Source organism: Vigna unguiculata, chromosome 5 (assembly GCF_037176805.1).
Source record: "Vigna unguiculata cultivar grain cowpea cultivar isolate G323 ecotype 2 chromosome 5, ASM3717680v1, whole genome shotgun sequence".
In the NCBI taxonomy this organism is placed as follows: Eukaryota; Viridiplantae; Streptophyta; class Magnoliopsida; order Fabales; family Fabaceae; genus Vigna; species Vigna unguiculata.
Genome location: NC_140796.1, coordinates 30082970 through 30088969, shown reverse-complemented (window position 1 = coordinate 30088969; position 6000 = coordinate 30082970). Strand labels below are relative to the sequence as shown.

At 33.5% G+C, this 6000-nt stretch overlaps 1 pseudogene; it reads left to right on the top strand.

Annotated features, from left to right (window-relative positions):
• Nucleotides 1-2942: 2942 nt before the first annotated feature.
• Nucleotides 2943-5661, top strand: LOC146886348 (uncharacterized; annotated as a pseudogene).
• Nucleotides 5662-6000: the final 339 nt, after the last annotated feature.

Below are 6000 nucleotides of genomic sequence, written 5' to 3'. Positions count from 1 at the left end.
TCTAATACCGCAGGGCACTCTACTATTTTCAATGACTTTCTCAAATGGTATGAGGAACGTCAGAGTTCTAATTCCACTACATCGACCTCTATTGCATGCACAAGTACATCATTTGTTGGGATGACTCACTCTGATTATCTTGGTCCTTGGGTTCTTGAGTCAGGAACCACAAATCATATTACTAGTAACAAATCTTTGTTTTCTTCTTTGTCTTGTCTGGATAATTTACCTTCAGTTACAATGGCTGATGGGTTTAGAATCTCATCTCATGGTGTTGGTACCGTTAATACTTTTCCATCTATATCCATTGCTCATGTTCTTTAAGTTCCTGGGTCTCCATTCAATTTATTATCCATTAGTTATCTAACTCGTTCTCTTGATTGTGTTATTTCCTTTACGAAAGATTCTATTTGTTTATAGGATTGGAGTTTGAGACACATGAATGGCACTGGATATGAATCTCATTGTCTGTATCATCTTCTTCCTCCTTCACATGTTGGCGTAGCTATGGAATCACCATCCCTGCTTCATGCTCAATTCGGTCATCCCAGCCTTGCCAAACTGCATCAACTTGTCCCCAGCTTGTCCAAGTTATCTAGTTTGTCATGTGAGTCTTGTCTATTAGAAAAACATAGTCGTAGTTCTTTTCCTTGTAATGTTTCACAACGGGCTTTGTCCCCTTTTGCATTAGTTCATTCTGACATTTGGGGACATAGTCATGTTAAGTCTACTTTAGGTTTTCATGATTTTATTACTTCTATTGATGATTATTCCATATGTACTTGGTTATATTTAATGAAAAATCATTCTGAGTTGTTCTCTATTTTTCAATCATTCTTTCATGAAATTAAAACTCAGTTTGGGATTTCTATTTGAATTTTACGGAGTGATAATGGTCGTAAATATCTCTCTCAATCCTTCAAACATTTTATGGCTTCTCAGGGCATTCTTCATCAAACATCATGCACTAATACACCCCAACAAAATGAAGTGGCTGAATAAGCACCTTATTGAAACAACTCGTACTCTTTTAATTCATACTGCAATTCCTTCACATTTTTGGGGTGATGTTATTCTTACTACTTATTATCTTATTAATCGCATGCTGCCTTCAGTCTTGCATAACCAAGTTCCTCATTCTATTTTATTTTCTCATGACCCTCTATACCCTTTACCTTTTAAGTCTTTGGGTCCACATGTTTTGTTCATGATTTTAGTCCTGACCTGGATAAGTTGTCTCCTAGAGCATACAAATGTGTCTTCTTAGGATTCCCACACTCACAAAAAGGGTATAAGTGTTTCTCTCATTCCCTCAATAGTCATTTTATCTCTACCAATGTCACCTTTGACGAGTTTCCTTTTTACTTTACACACCCATCTTCTCGTTGTGTGCTACCATCTGTTACTATAAATATCCCTAATGTGTGTGATCCTCCTAGTGTCCCTACTTCAAGTGCCACCTCGAATTCTCCTCAGCCACCTCCGAGTGTACCTCCTGTGGATAGACCACCTCTTCAGGTTTATAGTAGAAGGCATTGTTGCCAACCACCACCACATGACTCATTTCAAGTGCCAAGTCATTTGTCTCCTTCAGTTCCAACAACTGAGTTTGATTTTCCCATTGCTCTTCATAAAGGTATGTGTTCTATCGGTAATCATTCCTCTCACTATGATGCTTGGAGTTACCATAGAATCTCTCCACATTTCTATACATGCCTTTCGTCTATTTCCTCTTTGTCAATTCCAAAATATGTAGGTGATGCATTAGCCCATCCTGGTTGGCATCAGGACATGCTTGATGAATTGAGTGCTATCAAGCATAGTGGAACGTGGGATCTTGTTCGATTACCATCTGGGAAATTTGTTGTTTGTTGCAGGTGGGTCTATGCTATCAAAGTTGGCCTTGATGGTACTATTGAATATCTCAAAGCTTGCCTTGTTGCCAAAGGCTACACACAGATCATTAGTTTGGATTATGGTGATACCTTCTCTCTAGTGGTCAAGATGGCCTCTGTTCCCTTATTCATTTCCATGGCTGCTCTTTGACAATGGTTTCTACACCAACTTTATGTAAAAAATGCATTCCTAAATGGCGATTTGCATGAAGAGATTTATATGGACCAACCTCTGGGTTTTTTTGGTCAGGGGAGTCTTCTGAATTGGTATGTCGTCTTCACAAATAATTATATGGCCTAAAGCAGTCTCCTCAGGCCTGCTTTGGAAAATTCAACAGTGTTGTTCAACAATTTGGCATGTCTCAAAATTAAGTGGATCATTCAGTTTTTTATAGTCACTCTAGTGCTGGATGTATTTACTTAATAATATATGTTAATGACATTGTTCTCACAGGAAATGACTACCTTGGCATCTCCCTCTTAAAGCAACATCTTGTCGCCATTTTCAGACTAAAGATCTTGGAGAACTCGAATATTTCTTGGGTATTGAAGTAGCGCAATCCAATAGTGGTATTATCATATCTTAGAGGAAATATGCATTGGATATTTTGGAGGAAACTGGGTTAATGAATTCTAAAGCTATAGAAACACCCATGGATTCTAATATCAAACTTCTACCTAAATAGGGGAGCCTTTCTCAGATCTTAAACAATATAGACGATTAGTTGGAAAATTGAATTATCTTACTATTACTCGTCCAGACATTTCCTTTGCTATTAGTGTGGTGAGTCAATTCCTTAATTCCCCATATGAAAAGCATTGGAATGTAGTCATTCGCATATTAAAGTATATCAAAAGCTCTCCTGGAAAAGGTTTACTATATGATTCCAACCTTGATACAAAAATTGTATGCTATTCAAATGCTGACTGGGTAGGATCTTCTTCCGATAGAAGGTCTACTTCCGAATATTGTGTCTTCATTTGTCGTAATTTGATTTGAAACAAAGTGTTGTGGCAAGATCTAGTGCATAAGTGGAATATAGAGTTATGGCTTTAGCCACTTCTGAACTTGTTTGGCTTAAGCAATTGCTTCAAGAATTGAAATTTGAAAATGTCACTCAAATGACACTCAGATGTGACAATGAGGTTATTCTTCACCTAGAAGGTTTTCTAATGACTTAGCTCAGTAAATAAACACTAATGATAAAGAAAAACCATTTTAGAACTTAAAAATAAAGTTGCATTACAATTTTGAGTGTTTAATAGGAATTAGTATAGCTAGTGAACTAGGAAGCTTCAACACGGCGTCGGAGCCACACTTCCCCGTTTTGGAGGCGCACCGGACACGGACACCTACCAGAAGTGCACACGACATGGTGTCAGACACTGTTATTTGGGCCAGACACGACCTTCTCTCTGGACGCGGAAAAGACAGGTTTGCGATGCTGCAAAAAGGTGGAATGCGGACGCCATTGCAGAGTTGCCACCGTTTACGTTGTAGGAAAAATAAAGATTCACGGAGAAGAGAAGATAGAAAATAGGAAAGGGAAAGTTAGGTGAAAGAAAAAAAAAAATAGAGATTCACGGAGAAGAGAAGATAGAAGATAGGAAAGGGAAAGTTAGGTGAAAGAAAAAAAAATCTGAAAAGAAAACATAGTCATATTCTTATTAATTTAATAATTTAGTTATTTTATATAATAAATTTGTTTTAATTTTACGGATCCCTAAATAAATCTGTTCAGTTATCACATTTTCACTTTATCTGAATTTTCTTCCTTCTTAATTTAATATTTTATTTAAAGAAATTTTAATTTGTTTTATTAGTATATAATGTATTATATTATAATTAATTTTAATCTATAACATCTTTTATTTTTATATTTAAATAATTTAATTACTATTACATTAATTTATTCGATTATATAATTAGTATTTTTTTACTAGATATATCTCATCTTTTAATAATAAAAAAACGTATACATGTCCTATAAATACATAAAGAGACTTACAAAATATACAAAGAAAAAAAGAAAGAAATGTTGAGATTTAGTGAACGAAACATATAGTCATTGCAAAAAAGCTCTTGGAGGAAGAAGGAAGAAGCTCGGATAGAAGAATAAGAAGAGATATATTTTGAGCAGAAGAAAGAAGTAAATACTGAAAAGAAGAAATGTGTAGAAAAAGGTAAGTACTCTTTACCTCTCTTCTCCTTCTATCTATTAAATTTTTTTCCTTCGATCAATTAAATGTTTTCCACACCCTTTTCCTTCTACTTATTAAATCCATCCGTTAAATGCTAATAATTTAACTTTTTTAATACTTCATGTCATATTCTATGCATCCATCATATTTGCTATAACTTATACATGTGAGGGTACCATGTTCCTTGTTCTTTTTACAATATAAAATAATTTAATAATTTAACATTACTTTAAAAATATATTCTATTATAAATAATTATATTTTATATTTATTATTAGATTATACATGATACTTTATTAGTTTTTAATTTCAGATTTCAATACATATACGTTACATAAATTTAATTTATTTTTATAATTTAAATTATAAACATAAAATTATAAGTTTTATATTTTGAATTTAATTTTATAAATATATTGTGTATAAAAATTATTTAAATTATATACTTTTGTTTTATTTTTAAATTATAAATATTAAGTAAATTTTGTATTTTCAATTTATTTTATTATAGGAAATTAAGATAAGTAGACCTAATCAAGCTATTGAAAGAAGATGAAACAAAACCTCTTTGGAGATATTTTGCAAAGATAAGAAAAACTTCTAGTGGTGGAAACTATATGGTCAATTGTAGTTTGTGTGATTTTGAATTTAATGGATCTTACACTCGTGTGAGAGCTCATCTCTTTAAAAATTAAGGGAGAAGGGGTTAGAGTTTGTCCAAAGGTGAATCCGACAAAACTTGCTGAGCTTAAAAGATTGGATAATGAAGCAACTTTGAAAATAGAAAATTCAAAGAAGAAAAAGGTCTCTCTACCACCTGTATTTGAGGAAAGAAAGCAAACAAGTAGTGGTGGTGTTCACCAAAAACTCAAAGGTCCTCTAGAAGCTTCTTTCAAAATTCAAGCTAGAAATGCTATTGATTGTGAAATTGCAAGGATGTTTTATTCTTCAGGATTACCATTTCATCTTGCAAGAAGTCCTTATTATAGGAGTGCCTTTTCTTACACTGCCAATACTTATAGCCTTAGTGGATATGTACCACCATCATATAATAAATTGAGAGGTCCACTACTTGAAAAAGAAAGAGCTCATGTAGAAAATCTTCTGCAACCTATAAAAAATTCATGGAAGCAAAAAGGTGTGACAATTGTTAGCAATGGGTGGAGCAATCCTCAAAGAAGACCTCTTATCAATTTTATGGCTATCAATGAGAGTGAACCAATGTTTTTGAAAGCAATAGATGGATCTGGTGAGACAAAAGACAAGGATTTTATTGCCAAACACATGAGAGATGTAATTATGGAAGTTGGACCAAAAAACGTGGTACAAATCATCACAGACAATGCAGCAGTATGTAAGGTAGCAGGTATGATCATAGAATCAGAATTTTCTTCAATCTATTGGACTCATTGTGTAGTGCACACCTTGAATCTTGCATTGAAAAATATTTGCGCGGCAAAAAATACAAAAAGAAATAGTGATCTTTATGAAGAATTTTATTGGATCTCACAAATTGCCGATGATGCTACATTTATTAAAAACTTTATTATGGGGCACTCTATGAGATTATCAATGTTTAATAACTTTAATTCATTGAAGTTTCTTTCTGTTGCTCCAACGAGATTTGCTTCAACCATTATCATGCTTAAAAGATTTAAAAGCTTGAAAAGAGGACTCCAAGAGATGGTAATTAGTAATGAATGGTCTGATTACAAAGAGGATAATGTTGATAATGCACGAACAATCAAAGAAACTTTATTGAATGATAATTGGTGGATGAAGGTTGACTATATAATTGCTTTTACTGCCCCTATTTATGGTGTTATCAGAAAAACAGATATGGCTACTCTTCATTTAGTGTATGAGATGTGGGATTCAATGATTGAAGATGTGAGGAAGACCA